The 16,663-nt window shown below is 43.3% G+C and overlaps 1 protein-coding gene and 1 pseudogene across 1 annotated transcript in view; both read left to right on the top strand.

The window, feature by feature from the left end:
• LOC144773124 (uncharacterized) overlaps positions 1-6,797 on the top strand; it is a 31,317-nt pseudogene extending 24,520 nt beyond the window's left edge.
• LHFPL6 (LHFPL tetraspan subfamily member 6) overlaps positions 1-16,663 on the top strand; it is a 431,940-nt gene that overhangs the window by 273,110 nt on the left and 142,167 nt on the right. The gene's annotated exons all lie outside the window — the stretch shown is intronic.

Below are 16,663 nucleotides of genomic sequence, written 5' to 3'. Positions count from 1 at the left end.
AGGGGGAGATTTTCAACTAAGTCACGCAACGCAACACAGCCCCACGTGACGTTGCGCTGCATTGTGCGACAGGGAGGGAGCAGGAGAGCGCCATATCTTCAGGGATATGGCTCTCTCCTCCCCTTTCCCTTCTGCCGGCGCTTATTTCAGCTGCCGTGCGCCATGCACTCACCTTAGCACCGAAGCGCTATGGTGTGTGCATGAGAGTAGCATAGGTTTTGTACAGGAAGGGTACGTTTCCTGTACAAAATACTATGGTAGGCATGATGCAATGCTTTTCCCTTTTTGCATACGTCCTGCATAGTGGAGCACGCATGCAAAGGTGTAAAAGCACAGAGAAATGAAAGCATTTCTCCTGTTAGCGCCTCCTTTGAAGGGGCGTTAACTTTTGGCACAAAACCCTGTTCACAAATCTTTGTAAAATGGTTTTGCGTCAAAGGACATGGATGGTTGCAGGAATACCCATGTACCACCCGTGTAACCCCCCCCTCAGCACAAAGTTATGCAAAGCAGTGCTTCACGCTACCTAAAGGGTGCTTTCCTGCGCAAAACAAGTATTGTACTGGAAAGAAAATAGCACACAAAAAAATATTTGCGCTGGTTAGCGTCACTTTTGTGACGCAAAACCAGTGCAAAAGGTTCGAAAATCTTCCCCTCTGACTTTTGGTCTAAGTTAGACTTTTGTCTAAACTTAGACCAAACGTCTAACTTTATTAGTAGTAAAGTGTGACTTTAGGTCTGACCTTTGTCAATCAGGTCCAGTGTTTTTCACATCCGCTGCTATGCATATTAAAAATTGACAATTTATGTGACAGAAAAATATCACACACTGACTGGAAGCGGGGGTGGAGAAAATGGGTTGAAGAGTAGTTTAGCCTAAAAGTGATGACAAGATTATTGTTTTTTTGTTCCAACTTTAGAACTATGGCTTGTGCGTTTATACAACTCTTATTGTTGGAGAACTCGATTTGACAGTAATAAGAATACCAAAGTACTCTTAGACTTTCATAAGGTATAATTTAGTTTTAAAAAAATAAAGTTGTTCGCTTACATTTGCATTTGGTTTACAGAGAGGAATGTAAGTACCTGGTTAATACAATGCAAACAGAGTTATTCATTATTTTTCTCCCCTTCCTCCTCGGGGCCCTTTATGGTACTGTAACACGGTTCCTAAAGCTGCTCCAATTCCTCCTACGCTCATGCAACAGAGCCACAAACAACTATTAATCCTGTTCTTCCTCATCAGAAGGCATACGTTTCAACAGTACCCTTAAATATCTTTACATTTTTACGGGTTTCCTCTGTACAACTGAATACGAGACCATGTTTTCTTGATTCTGTAGGTTTCGGACACATGTTTTTCTGAGGCTGGCCCACAGCCTAAATAGGAGTTTCGTGAATCACCGATCGAACAATGGCGGCTGGGCGAGGTTTAAGTTCATGGGCGTGCGGAATGGAACAAAGGCCCCATTATGAGCTCAGCCTTTCAGGAAATCGGAATTCAACCGAAGCCTTTTCACAAAAGTTATTTCAACTCGTGAACTTTTCCATGTCTAGTAGCATGAATGGGAAGGGCTATTCTATAATACCAGCCATTCAGATATTTTTGTACAGATTTCTAACGTTTTAATTAGGAGTTCAATTTAAAATAAAAGAGAACATATCCTACATGGTGGACAAGAGAGATGTAGCTTACTGACTGTAGTTGTGCAGCTTTAGGACATTTCAATTTAAAGATTAAGCTATACGAACTTGTAGGTCAGTTGAACCCTATTCTACTGTCAGTCAGAAACATATTTTATCTTCACCCCTTTGCCCTTCCTGCTTTTAGCTGCACCTGGGCGGCAAACTTCCAGTTCGCCCTGGGTGGCATTATGTCTAGCTACACCGCTGATTTTTATGTCACTTGTTTAACAAAGATCCCAATGGTCCCTTAACACGATAACTGCAGCTTGGTGGGCATCACGCATGACATGGAAACACTTTCTACATAGGCTCAAGCAGCAACACCACACTTCGAACCACACACCTCTCATAGTGTAGCCTGCTGTGTGTGGGGATAAGTGCTTCAGCACCCACATGGGGTGGAAAGTACTATACAGTTGCTACACTACTACATATTCATGAATATTATGGGAAAGTGCATGGCATAAACACCATGGAGCTGATCCTCATGATTTTTTTTTATTTTTTATTTATAAAGTTTTATATAGCGCAAACTTGATCCTGAAGGATATCAGAGCGCTTTACAACTTGAGGCAAAGGTAACAAATCAGAACGAAAATATTACTTACCTGTAAGAATAGTTCTGCAACATAAGACCCCTCTAGACCCACAACACTGTGCACACTCCGCCATCCAGTGGCTGGAGCTCGGAAAGCGCCCGTACCCCTTTTCCCCCCTTTGGATTTCTACATTGTTTTGCCTTATTGCTGCTTGTACCCAACGAATAAAGGAAAAATACGACTTTCCTTCAGTGTCTTCCCAAATATTAACCCTTGTACTTTGTTTTCAGGAGTGCAGGGTGAATTACCTGCTCTGTACAGAGCCCTCACCTCTCTGCAGCTGTCACCGCGCGCCAGATGAATTTGCTTCTGGTTTAAACCAAAACAGAACATGGAATGTAGATCAATTAAAGTGAAGAGTTGGGACTTGGGTGCTCCTCAGAACGCTTAGTATTTGTTTTGTAAAAGAAGGGTTTGAAAATAAATGGTGCAAGGCCACTTTACAGCCAATTGCGCTTAGCTTCTTAAACGTCTTACCCTCCAGAACACGATAACAGACGTTCCCTTCAAATGAAGTGACGTAAAGTCTACGCAGGGCCTGCAGATTACCAGAGCGGAGGCTGCCTCGATGCGTAAGGAAAGAACAAATGCGCAACAGTCAGAGAGAGGCCCGGCCACGGGTTCTTTCCATATGGTCAGGGACTACTGTCCAACCCCCTCCCCTGCCCCGCGTTTCCACACCTTTATTAACAAGGGACATGCCAAGTTTTCTTTGGAAGGCGGGGGTCATACAACCCCCGGCCGTATTTATTAAAACATAAAAGCAAATAATTTTTTTTGAAAGACATTTTTTTTCACAATTATTTATGCAGAAAACTTAATTGACATTAGATTACGATTCATGTAGACAGGTGTCAAAGGCTAACCTTAACATAGTTCTAATACAGCGTATTCCTATCTTAACTAAAACATTGAATCAAAATCATACGTTATTAATTTCTGCATATCCTATTTGGGCCTACGGCAAGGTCACTAACCGGTGTCAGATCCTTATCCAAACAGCCATGCCCTCATGTATCAGTGCGCATGCTCAGAGGGCCAGTTTACCGAGAGGGAACTCCTCCCCACTCACCGGTTACCCCCGTACGCTCTCTGGACTCCATTAAATTAACACATGGGGGGCCCCTGTACTCTGCAAAGTTTACTGACGTCATGGTGCACGTGTGGGGTGGCCAACCAGCTCCCTCCTCCCCCACACCCAGCTATCCATCCGGATGTACCGCCCCTGGAGTTTCTGGAGAGACCCCTTGTCCCTCCCCGAGGGCGACCCCATTCATGAATGGCGCCGCCCTCTAAGGACCTTAAATTGACTGCTCACCAATCATACCCTTACCGCCTGACCAAGAATATCAATAAATACGACGATTGCTGACCTGTAAATGGGAAAAGATTCCTAAGGATAAAACTCACACCAGAACGCGTTCACTTGGGAAGAAGACAAAAATTATGCAAAAAACATGCAAACAACATTATCACACACCGTTGACTATCTTCTTCAGAGGATGGTGGGTGGGGAAAAAAGATTACCGCCTCCTAGAAGGCTGGGGGGCAATGTGCAGGCTAGAGGAGCGCGAGAACAAGAGACCGCTGTCCGCGCTCCTCCGCCTTTTAAACCCCTAAGGTGGTCAGACCAGTTCTAACTGGCCTGACCCCCAGCTCCCCCTTTGACCCGGAAGTGAACCAATTGCTTCTGGGTCAACTGGGTGCCCTACACCAATCGTAGGGGAGGGGCGCCTTCCGCGTCATCGTGACGCGGCGGTGCACGCCCCCCAGGACTGACGACACAAGGGGGGGGCGGTGCCCCGCCATACATGTGGGGGGCCGATATGGCCCCCGCCTTTCTTTTCCCAGCACCGCGTGTTGTTTTTTAGAGACCTGTCTTTGGAGAATTCCCACAACCCCGAACAGCTGGAAAAGAGCTCTCCTGCAGTTGGCCATTGAATTTGCACATGTTCTTAATCTACCATGGAACGAAAACACCTTAGAAAGCTTTGTCCGTAACTCGGGGGTTTTCACGTGATGGCTCTGCCTGCGCCTTGAAGGGGTTGTTTACATGAACACCCTGAAAGCGTCTTGTAGGCCTTGTAAAGATTCCCTGGAGAAATGATATAGGTATGTAAAAAACACATAACATAGCTACAAATTTCAAAAGTCTATGATACAACATAAACATTTTAAAAAGATGAGTTAAATGTTGTTCACGGGCTTTTAATAACATTTCAATGTATTCTATGGAGATCACTTTCACTACAGACATCCAAAACATATTAAATATATATAGTTTTGTCAACAAAAAAACAGCACCATCAAAAGAGAGCAAGTCGTAAGTTAAGCAGAAAAAAAGCATTATTTCACACAAGTAAACACTTTTTAGGCGTTGCCTGCATAAAATCAGTTTTTAGCTCATGACTTTGAAATAGAGCTACACAGCGTTTATGAAGCTCTTACTAAACAGGCTGGAAGTGGAGCAAAGATTGTGCACCCCTAATGTGCCGAACCTACACAAAAAAAAGTCACAATATGGATAGTAAAAAGTGACAAGGTTAACTTGTGGCCATGATGGGCCCCTGGAAAGGTGACAGTTGCACTTCACATCCTGGAGGACCATCTTTACAAATATTGATGCTGGAAGTATAGAGTTTATTAGAAACAGTATTATATGTTATATGTTGACTTTTAAGCATTGAGTATAAGGGCATGAACATTAGTTCTGAAGTCAGTTTTTTCTTTCCTAAGGAGAAAGAACTTTAACCGGGCTATCTTAGCTTTTTTGGGGAAGTGTCCCTTGACGTTGTAATGAGTGCCAATGAGGAATCCAAGTGACTTGGCACGGGGTGAAAGTTGGGGTTCAAATCTGTCTAGGTCATGTCATTGAGTCACATTCAGACTAGTTGTTTCATGCTGTTCTTGGCGAATAGCAGAAATTCTATGTTGAGGGGATTAAGCTTCAGGTAGGTGCTGGTCATCCAGGTCTGGAGAAGGTACTTTCAGTGTTTGAGACATTTGATGTCTGAAGCAGAGGGGATTTTCAAATATAGTTGTGTGACATTGATGTATTGGTGAACTTTGATGTTATCAGTGAGTGAAGCCTCCAGTTAACAGGGTAGATGATGGAACCCTGGGGAACTCCACAGGCAATTGGGATCTTCTGGGAGCTGGAGGTAGCAATGCGAATGAAAACATGCTGGTTGGATAGGTAGGAAAAGAACAAACGAAAGCCATTTCCTGTGAATCCCATTTGAGGTTTCAGGATGTGGGTGAAGGTGAGGTCATCTATGATTTGTCAGGGTGCTGTTGTATCTGAAGCCAGATTAATAGTCTTTCAGGAGATGTTTAATGTTGGTTTAATCTTGAAGTTGTGCATCGACTGCTTTTTTGATGATTTTGCCAATGAATGCGAGATAAGTGATGGTCTGATAGCTAGCAAAGTTATCATTGTCTAGTGAGGGCTTCATAAGGAGTGGTGAGATTTGGCATGCCTTGAGAGCTTTAGTAAAGATGCTTTGAGTGGGATAGGCATTGGTAATGGTGAGTATGAGTGAGAGAGTGCTTTTCCATTCAGGGCTTTGATGAAGAATGAGAATAGGACATTATCTTCATATGCTGTGGATTTGAAGGAGTTAAGGATATCAAGGAGGTCTTTGAGAATCAATGGTATGAAGTATGCCTATTGTGGGATACAGTGTAGAGGAGCAGGTGTCAAGGCAAGAAGCAGATTCGGTGCTGTTGTATCATCTGTACTTTTTCACTAAAGAAGTGGCTGATGGCATTGCGCTTCTCTGCAGAGTGTGCAAGAGGAGGATCAGGCAGGAGATTGGCAGCTTCATTGATGGAATTGGTTTAGTACTTGGCTTTGTCTGATGTGATGGGATGTCTGAGTGTTGGGTGGACGGTCTTCAGTAGTGTGAAGTTGTACGTAGTTCTCTTTTGTTCCATCTTCTTTCTTTTCTATGAGATGAGTTTGTTGTCCTCAAGATGTTTGGATTTGGAGAACCAGGGTGCTGAAGGTTTCGGCTTGGGCCTTTGTGTTTTAGTTGAAGCATGGTGGTTCACATAATTTTCCTGAAACGGATTGAAGTCATTCAAGAGTGTCAACATCAGATGTGGAGGTGGCAGGGTAGGAGATCATGTTAACATTATCTATGGAGCAGTCTTTGAAGGATCTGAACCTTGTGATTCGACACCAATTTTCTTTGCATATCAGACACTGATGCAAATTCAGAAACTACATGTCAATTATATAAGCATCTGAAACGTTTAAACTACACATACTTTTCTGATGCATGGACTGTTTATACTTGAGCATACTGCATATGCCTTTCTCACACCTACAAAGATCATTGTAAATTCAACCCTGCTGAATCGATTCTTTATTGGGAAGTCTGTGTAACAGTTTGGAAATGTTTTACTAATACATGCTAATTCTTCTTATATGTGATAAAAATGTTCTTTGTTATTTTGCAGCTGTATCTGGAACATCCTTGGATTAAGAGGAAATCTGTTCATTTCTAGAAATTGTCTAGATTATCAAATGTTGCCAACAAAATAACATAAAAGACGGGTAATTTTAAGTAGTGCATCCCAAGAGGGTGGCAGTAGAGCAAGTTCACATGCTTGTCAATCAGCAGCGGAGATAGAATATTGAAGAATGGCTATGAGAAATGTGAGCGCGTTGTTGAATCTGAGAATGATGCTTGGAAACCAGCGCTCTTAAATTATGCTCGTTCTGTTCTGTGACAGGGTCGTGGGAAATACAGTACCCTTTTGGATGGCAAGTTATTCCTGCCTTAATGCTGGCAGCGTTTCTGCGTAGAGTTTACTTAGGGAAAATGGCTGCGCGCCACAACATAATTGTTGTGCGAGCTATATTAATGGCAAAGCCCTTTTAGGACTCATTGTGTCAAACAAATGTGAACTCCAGAGTATGTGGTTGGATTATTTATTCTAAATGCGCTAGTATGCAATAACTGATGTATTTTGTTTCGTGCTAAATGCAGTATCAGAGTTTAACCAATTATGTTTTGCACTGTTTGCTGAGCAAGAACATTTTTATTCGCAATTAGGGCCCCTTTCAAAGCAATGACTTTTCCCTTCGAACTATTCTTTTTGATTGCAGGAATATTTCAAGGAGATCAACCTTCGTGACCTGCGAGATGTGCCTTTCTCAAATTGTAGTCCTCACCATGGCAATGGGAATTGTATTTTTAGATTTCCAAGCTTTCCCGGATATTGCAGCTGCTATCAAATTGTAATGGTTTGGACAACAAGTGGACTAGTGTAAACGAAGTGAAAGAATTATCAAAAATATTGAGCTGTAATAGCCTTAAAGGAATCAGCGAAATAGCTTGACATTCGCAATATCATTTGATCAATGTCTGCTTAAGGATAGGTCAGCGTGTCCTTGAAAAGCATCACTGTTGTGACAGATATGTGAGAAAACCTAATTGCTCCACATTTTCCAATTCAGAAGCAGATTATATTGAAAGGGGTCACTGGACCTCATTATAACAAGGGGATCAGTTTTGAATATAGGGTCATGAAAGGCTCCTCAGTAAGGTTAACAAGCATATGAGCCCTCAAGTTACTATTACAACTTGTCTTGAATTGTCCGTCGCGGAGTGATTCTTCTCTCTCAATGCCTGTGTCTAGTCTGGTGAGCAAGGAGGGTGCTACCTAATGACTATCCGTCCAAACCTTGTTTCACAAACACTCCAGACAGGACTATGTTATGTCACATGAACTTGTGTACTCTATTTCCACCATCTGCATGATCCTGAAGCAGTCTCAGAATCTGCCCCCCTTTGCAGTGCAGGTTATCTTGTTGACCTGAGTCAATATGGCCTGATGATATTGCATTTAGGGCTGTTTCCTGTTTTTTTAAAAGCACTAATAAGTTATTTGTGGTGTTAAGGAGAAGTGAATAAGGAGGACGATTGTGTTGGTTGTGTGAACGGGCAGGGTGCTGGGATTTGTGCTTCATTTGAGTCGGTGGTTGCAGGTGAAACCCACCCTCACTCATTTTGTGGAATCCACACCTATTTTATCTCACCAAACTTTGATCCAGAACAAGAGGGAGAAAATACAAAATGGGTAAAGAAAGAAAGAAAGAAAGAAAGAAGACAGAAAAACTGTGACAAAGGGAGAGAGCATGGATGAAAAAGAGTCTGCACAAGTGAGGTAAAGCACCAGGAGTGTCTGGTGGTGGATTAAAGAAGCATGAGGTGGAATCCTGGCTAGGCAGCCTTGGTTTTCCGCAATCCGACCTTTGATGACCTAAATGTGAGTTTGGCATTTATTTTTTTACAAATTAAATAATGGCAGGAGGGGTGATTATCGCAATCTTGTGTACATTTTCAAGGATAAAATATTGTAGGGCTCACTGTTGCTATATAATATGTCTCCTGCAGACGCTCAAAATACTTTTCCACAATGAACCATTTATTGGCACATATCACCAGATGCGAAAAAACTCATATTGAATGGCCCGATTCACAGAACTAACTTAAGACAAAATCCTAAACTTACTATCATTTTGGTATTCACAGAAGGCACTTACTCATTTTGGTATTCATGGAAGGCACTTACTCATTTCGGTATTCACAGAAGTTAGGAGTCCTAACTTTAGGACCATGATCCGAGTTTTCCACTCATTCTGGATTGTTCTATAGAACAAGTCTGTGATAGGACAGACAACCAGGTCGCAAAGTCCTATGTAAACCAGAAGGTGGGGGGGGGGGGAATCCCTATTTTTAGCCAATGTAGCTAGAGAGATATTTTCTTGGGCAAAAATACATCATCTTTCTCTCTGCAATGTGCATTCTGGGGAAGACAATTTCCAGGCTGAGAGTCTGAGTCATAATTTCTCACTCACTACATGTTCAATTTATCTTTATATGGAAATGTTAATTTTGGAGCTTCAGTACTATAATCAGCAATTCAGAATTCATCAAAGCCAACAATTGTATGCTGTTCAAACAATATATTTATATTCAAGAATTAGTTAATTGTTGAATATAAATATATTTATATAGTTTGAGCTGCATAAAATTGTCTCCTTTTTGGCTTTGGTACACCCTCACATTCAAGAACGAGGACAAGGAGGATTACACATGGGGTAATAAACCTCTTACCTGGCAATAATGACGATTAGATAAGATGATGGTTAATTTCATAATACAGAGCAGAAGCAGTTATAGGTTTCAATGTGATGAGTTAACTTTTATGTCTGTGGAGTCTAGGAAGCATTCCTAAAACGCCTATCATTGTTTTTGTCCCCTCACTTTCCTGTGCCCAGATTAGATGGGTGAAATGTTCATACAACTGGTTGGCTTTGATTAATTCTGAATTCGAAAGTAGGACAGCAGGAGTATTCTGGCCAATATGGATTGCTTAATTTACGTCATTGGCTACAGGTGTTGGGCACTTGCACTCATTTTGGGAAGTGGGACTTATATTTTATCTTTGATCCCTGAGCAAACAGAGAAAGACAGAAAAGCGAAAAAGGAGGAGGAAGAGAAAGATATATAAAGCGTGTCAAAGTGAGAAAGCAGGGATTAAAATGAACCTTCAAGAGCTAAGTAAAGAGACAGGAAGTGTAGGATGGTGGAGTGAGGAGGCATTAGTAGGAGGCATGAGGTGGAACCAAGAATAAGAGGATTTTTTATAGCCTCTTTTTATTAGGGTTTTCGGGTAAAGCAAATAATGACATAAGTATGTAGCAGATTCTGCTATCACAATTACGAGCAAAGTATTCAAACACACATATACTGTACTATACAATATTTTTGTTATGTTTGATGGTAATAAAAGGCAATCATATTGACAAGGGATCTTCAGTTGCAGTGGTAGTCATGTGAGAGCGGTGCTGTGGTCAAAATACTGTGAAAAATCGATAATATTTCCGTGAAACATATCATATAGGGCTAACTAGTGATGGGGGGACAACATACCAGATCCATGATACAGGGAAGCGCGAACCTAGAGGGTGGCAGCAGGAGAGGGGACCTCATAGATGTCTATATCGAGTGGCCATGTCGGGGTGGGGCAGGGTCATGTGTCGATGTCCTAGAAGAATTTGTGTCCCAACCAGCAATTGATGTGTCTGGCTCAGCACAAGGGAGGAAAGTAAGAGGAATGACCCCTCTGTGAAATATAGGCCATAATGACTTTACAAGTTGTGAGAGGAGAGAGTTGGAAGTGGCATGTGCTCTAATTGATTTCATGGTGTGGAATGCAGGGCATAATGAAAGGGACAATGGATAGTCAGGGAATCGTGTGGTCCTCTCTTTAGGGGGCATAGTGTCTTCCCTGGGATTTTCACCCAGTGTCGGTCAGAACTCATCTCATTCCCCCGCCATTGGATATTTACGGAAATCTCTGCTCTCTTCTCTTTGGAGAAGCTCCCTGTTTGTGACCATCATATGGTTAGCGAATGCCAGATCTGCACAGAAGGGTCTATTGCTGACTTCCATCGGGACGCGATCACTCGTTTTGCTAGTAAGAGAGCCAGGTCTAAAAACCTCAATGTTGCCCTGTGTCTTCGGGGCGTCAAGCAAGACTAGGAAGCCTTGATATTCTGCAACCTTGATATGGCAGTGCCGGCTGCTGGATTCTAAGGCCCTTGCACTTCTTTTTTTATTTCTTTATTACAAATTAAGCTTTCCTGGCATCTCACCTCGCTTCTAAATTCTAAAAATACTGAAATTGTAAATTGAAATCTTTATTGTTTTCGTTCGTTTAAACCATAACAGTTTTGCAATAGAAAAAATAAAACATTAAAATAAAAAAGGTAATACGCTATAAAGCATCAATATTAGCCATGACAGGTGAAAATGTGCATTGAGTGGAATTGACATAGTGCAAATTGTGGTTAAAAGGTGTAAAGTCAAAGGCGTCCTCATCTTCCATTGATAATTGTTAAAATAGATGAAAGTGCAGATCGCAGGAGTTATTGTCCCCGTATAAAAGGAAGTTTTGCAAGAAGGGCCATCACAGGGTCACCTCTGAATTCCATCGTTTGTATAAAGTAATTCTAGTTTTTAAGAAATCGAATGACTTTTACATTTTTTGGCATATATGCTTATGTTTTTCTCTCTGAAAATGTTAACAGAAGGTACGGAACAGTGAGGCTCGAGATTTTTGCACACTACAAATTGCTCATATCTTTTTTTATCAAGCGTTCCTATGTCAAACACACAATCTGTTCCATTTTATGTGCGCCTAGCTTATGTTGTAACCGTCTTAAAAAACAGAAAGTCTTCATAGCTGGCTTTAGTGTTGCAATACTTCAAAACATTTCTCCAATATGTCTCAAAGTACCCGAAAATTGCACCTGGGATACAATATGAGCAATATATTTCTTAATATGTTATCATATTTCCTATCTTTTTCAGATGTACAGGTAGCAATAGATCCTGGCCAAAGGTCATTGAGAGAAATTGGTATAAGGGAAATTGTGACTGATAAGTAATTTCAAAAGAGTGGAATAACGACACTGTGCACTGTGTACTGTAAATATTTTGGCCAAAACAATCATTGTCCTGGAAGTGGAGCCCTGTGCTGCACAGCAAAATGCATAGATGGGCTCTCACAATCAGTAGCTTAGGTCATGGGAGACTACTGCAAAAAAAATAATAAGGTGATAGAAAAAATGCTTGAACTACTCTCAGGTAGTGGCAATTGTGGTCACATCCCAGTACACTAGAGCATCCTAGTTCATAGTTCTTCTACCTTTATGCCAATCTAGACAGATTTCAGCCATATGCAAATCAATCTTGGTCCAAATTGAACTGCTATGCCAGGTCACCCCTGAAGGGAGCACAAGCAGCCACAGAGCAGCTTCAGTCAACATAGGCCTCCTCAGTGAGGTGTAGATTGAGTTCTGTGGTACAGTGAGCACTGGGCCCACATCTGGGCATTATCCAACACATTTAAGGCATCCATTGCAACAAATAACATGGTGATAATAGAAATGCTTGGATGAATCTCAGCTACTGACCATTGCACAGGATCCCACCCCAGTTCATTATTTTCGTAGCCGTGTGTGTCCTCTCTTGGTCATGGGAGGAGCATCGAAGATGTTAGTGATGTTTTTTTTTTTTTTTAAACACTTGCTTTCACCTTACAAAGTGGACTTGTTGGATTTAGCTGGGTGGAAGTTGGGAAGCATTCAGGAAACGCATGCTGCACCACCAGCCCTTAAAAGGTCAGATTCACAAGAATGTTTTTTGCAGAAGTCAGACTGGTGAATGCAAACATTGTGAAACTGCATAAAAATATGGGGGTGATTCTCTGTAGCAATGGTGCATGTGATGGTATATATCATGTTAAATGAGGAATTTCCACATATAAGACAGATCTTACCCACATTCATTTGCATCACTTTGTGGATTTAAGTTGATGTACACTGCAAGGTCATAGAGGAGTGATCATTGCAAAAAATGTGAGCAGGAACAAGCATATGCGCAAACATATCCAACGAATGATACAATGTCTTTCCAACACTTCTGGCACCTATAAACCTAGCCTCAATTAAATAGGTGTCAGAATTTCATTTGCATTCCTCCGTTTCCCAGGTTTGGGACAAGAAGGGAAGATTTTGCATGGAAACGCACATATACGAAAGAGCTATCCTGGAAATTAGTCTGTCTTGTGTACCCAGTTCATTTCGAGTGCACAGTCGTATATCAGCTCAAGGAATTGGTGTTTATCTGAGCATCAGGAGATTTACAACTATTTTGTGAACCGAGCCCAGTGTGTCCTGTTAAGGTTACCTTATCAAGCATTTAATAGAAAACAATAATACTTTTGTAGAAATAAGACATTTCCATGATAGGTCTTTCACCAAGAGGCAGAGTTCTGCAATTGGAGAGCTGCTGTTTGAAGGACAATGTGGCTGGATTTCTTTTTCCGTCAGCGTTGAGTTGTTTGCGCTTTGGGGTTGTTTGGAAATGGGAGAGCCAACGCCTGGCACCAGAATGGTGCAGGAATCGGACAGGCATTGCGGTGTCTCCTTCATTACAATTCAGAGGGTGCCCCTTAGTTTATATTCTTTTGTCTTCCTGGTTGTTTACCAAAGCCCCCCCCCTCTGCCCGCCAGCTGACAAGGTGTCAATGAAACTGACAGGGCTTCATCATGTGACCTTCCCTCCGCCAGTCACAGTTGATCTTCAGTCGTGGGGGTCAAAAGACAAGCTTGAGGGAGTCCTGCCCGCGAAGGCGAGCAGCTCACCAAGTACTAATATGATGGTCTGACAAGAGCATGGAAATAGCGAAACATGTTGATGAATTGTTTTTTGTTTCCTTATAGTTGCTATGGAAGCCTTCTACCTAAATGTGGGAGCAGCAAAGATTGGGTAGTACCGCCCCGGGGGAACCCGCTGATAAAATGCCTAATTCCGCGAACGCATTGCGCGCCCCAGAGATAGAGGTGCTTTCAGGTTGCGGCGCCCGAAGTTCTGTGGTGCATGGTGCTTTACGTCCGCCACGGTGGCTGACTGGCCCTCTTTTACCACCATCCAGTGGTTTGCATTCTACAGGGGTCTTGAGCTCCTGAACTGACTCCATGCTGAGGAGGGCCGCTCCCACTTCTGAAGCACTAACCCATTCTGCCCTGTGCTCTTTCTTGCTTTATTGTGTGCTATACCTTAGAGATGGCTTCTATACCTTTCTTAATATGGGGCCTATGCAGTCACAACGTGTCGTGCTTGTGGGCTGCACCGCAGTAGTCTGTGGAGCAAAGGGGATTTGCAGCTCGGCTGTTCTAGCTCTGATTTTGACCTGAGAAGCTGAAGTAGGTTATTGGGGTGAAGTTACACTAGAAGTCACTGATTAGTTCTTGGTTGTTGCCAAACTACTTTTAAAGGGGAAGTTTCACCAAACAAGTGTTTTGAGCTTTAAATCAATCCAATAACAATCAAATGACTTTATTTATTTTTTGTATATAATGTAACTCATATCACGGCTTTCTATACTTAACTGATGAACGTTAAAACTTGACACCTACCATCTCTTTCTCATCTTGTTCTTCTCTGGCACACTTCAAGTGGAAGAGAGTCATATGTTACACGGTTACATTATGTTGCTTGCAATGACATGAATGTTCCACATAAAGTAACAAAGTAACAAAGTAACACGTGCTTCAAAGCAAATTACGGTAAAACAGCCTGGGCCTTCTCGTTCAGGCAAGTGAAATGCAGCTCTCTAAACAGTCCCAAATACCCTGTTTGGAAAAGTAGAAGATTTCATCTGAGCCCTTCGGATCTGCCAAAACCAGCAGGCCATCTACTCCTGTTCAGGTGAAGGAAATACCTGGTTTGTACAAAGTCTCATGTACCAGAGACTTTTGGCCAAGGAGCTGACAACGCCCAGGCACCTTTGATGAACTTTGTTGCTATAGCTTGGGGATTGCAGGGACACACTCATTTTCTAGCCTTATTAGCCCTGAATTAAAATATTGTGAAACATTGTCCCCCAAAAATAATTTTATCCATTGGCTTTGACAGCAGGGCATTGCCACTTATGCTGCCTGTAATTTCCACGAACCTCAAGAAACCATAAATGCAACACGTTTAGTGCTAAACCATGTTGACTAAGGATAGAGGGACAAAACAACCCTGAAAGTGACAGGTTCTGCTGTTTGACTGTTGTTCCCTCCTGTGGTGGAAAGCCGGGAGGTTGGCTGCTGTGTGTATACTGTATACCGCTGAATACTAGCGTGTGTGCCTCTTCCTCGCCACCGATTTTAACGCGGCGATTTAAAAAAAAAATATTTTCACTTTTCACATCACTCACCATCATTCTGCTGACTCTTTGGCAGTTTTAATCCCCTTTTCCCCGCATTTTGGGCGGTCCCAGCCGATCTAGGTGCTGAGTACCAGGACCCGGGCGGTGAAATCCGGCAGCTGCCATCTTGGGTGGGAGGCGGCAGCACCTTCAGCGCTCTAGTCCTCCCTACTTAAGGAGCACACTCGGGGCAGACGTGAGTTTCTGCTGTTTGACTGTTGTTCCCTCCTGAGGCGGAAAGCCGGGAGGTTGGCTGCTGTGTGTATACTGTATACCGCTGAATGCTAGCGTGTGTGCCTCTTCCTCACCACCAATTTTAACGCGGCGATTTAAAAAAAAATTATTTCCACTTTTCACATCACTCACCATCATTCTGCTGACTCTTTGGCAGTTTTAATCCCCTTTACCCGCATTTTGGGCGGTCCCAGCCGATCTAGGTGCTGAGTACCGGGACCCGGGAGGTGAAATCCGGCAGCGGCCATCTTGGGTGGGAGGCGGCAGCACCTTCAGCGCTCTAGTCCTGTGGAAAATTAGTACGGTTTGGTGAACATTATCTGCGCCATCTTGCCTTTCCCCCTGATGCCACACTTTTTCGTGCGCGCCCGCCATTTTAAAATGCCTTGAACAGAACAGCCCTTTTCGCATGCCACTGGCCCCCGACGTAGCCCTTCGCCCTCACCAAGCCTGCACGCTGACCAAACCCCCCCCCCCCGCTCGCACATGCTTTGAAGTCATAAACCCCTCTTCAGCGCAGCTCTGCCTCAAAGCCCCATCCTGTTCCCAGCGCGACCCCTCCCTTCATTCTTTTCATAGTCCCCGGCCCTTTGATGCAAAACCCCCTTTTTTCCTGTGCCCGTTTGTCTTCCTCGTTCCCAGGCCGGCACCTAGCTCTGCCGATACTGTTTATTGCCCCTCCCCGTACAGTAGAAAGCTCCCTCATCAAAAGACCCCCGAGTTGATCAAAGCCCCCACCCCATGAGATCCGATCGAACCCCCACATTCCATGAATCGGCGGAATATCCAGCTGCGCGATAATCATCACCTGTTGTGACCAGGGTGGGGACTTCTACTGTAAATGTGTATGGGAACGGGCCCGAGGGGGAGATCCCGGGAATGTCTTTCCGTACATCAAAGCATTTGCCATGAATATGTAACCTGTAATAAAACAATAAAACTTGTGTATAAGAGGCCAGGCCTCAGAGATGTGGTTAGAGCACCTCATGACGATACCTGCTGTCTGTTTTGTTGTGTTCTCCTCCGGAGAGAATAAACCTTGTTTCCTGCTTTCCAGTCTCCAGCGCCTGCCTCTTCATTGCTTAATAATTCGTGGGTTACAGAGGCAATACCGCCGGGCAAATATCGATTGTCCCCGACCCTAGGTTTTACAATTGGCGTCCCAAGCGTGGGGCCCATCAGCGACTCGTGGATCCAGTGGGAGAGGTCCCGACGACAGAGTGAACGACTGCAATGATCGGGAGAGCTCTTGCCCAAATAGACCCTCGTCTGGCAGCCGATCATCCGAACTTCACTAGTTCCGAACAGACCTCTCTCGAGTGATCTACGGTCCTGACTGGGAACCATTAGGAGTGCCGCGA

Source organism: Lissotriton helveticus, chromosome 8 (genome assembly GCF_964261635.1).
Source record: "Lissotriton helveticus chromosome 8, aLisHel1.1, whole genome shotgun sequence".
In the NCBI taxonomy this organism is placed as follows: Eukaryota; Metazoa; Chordata; class Amphibia; order Caudata; family Salamandridae; genus Lissotriton; species Lissotriton helveticus.
This window is presented reverse-complemented; position numbering and strand designations above follow the sequence as displayed.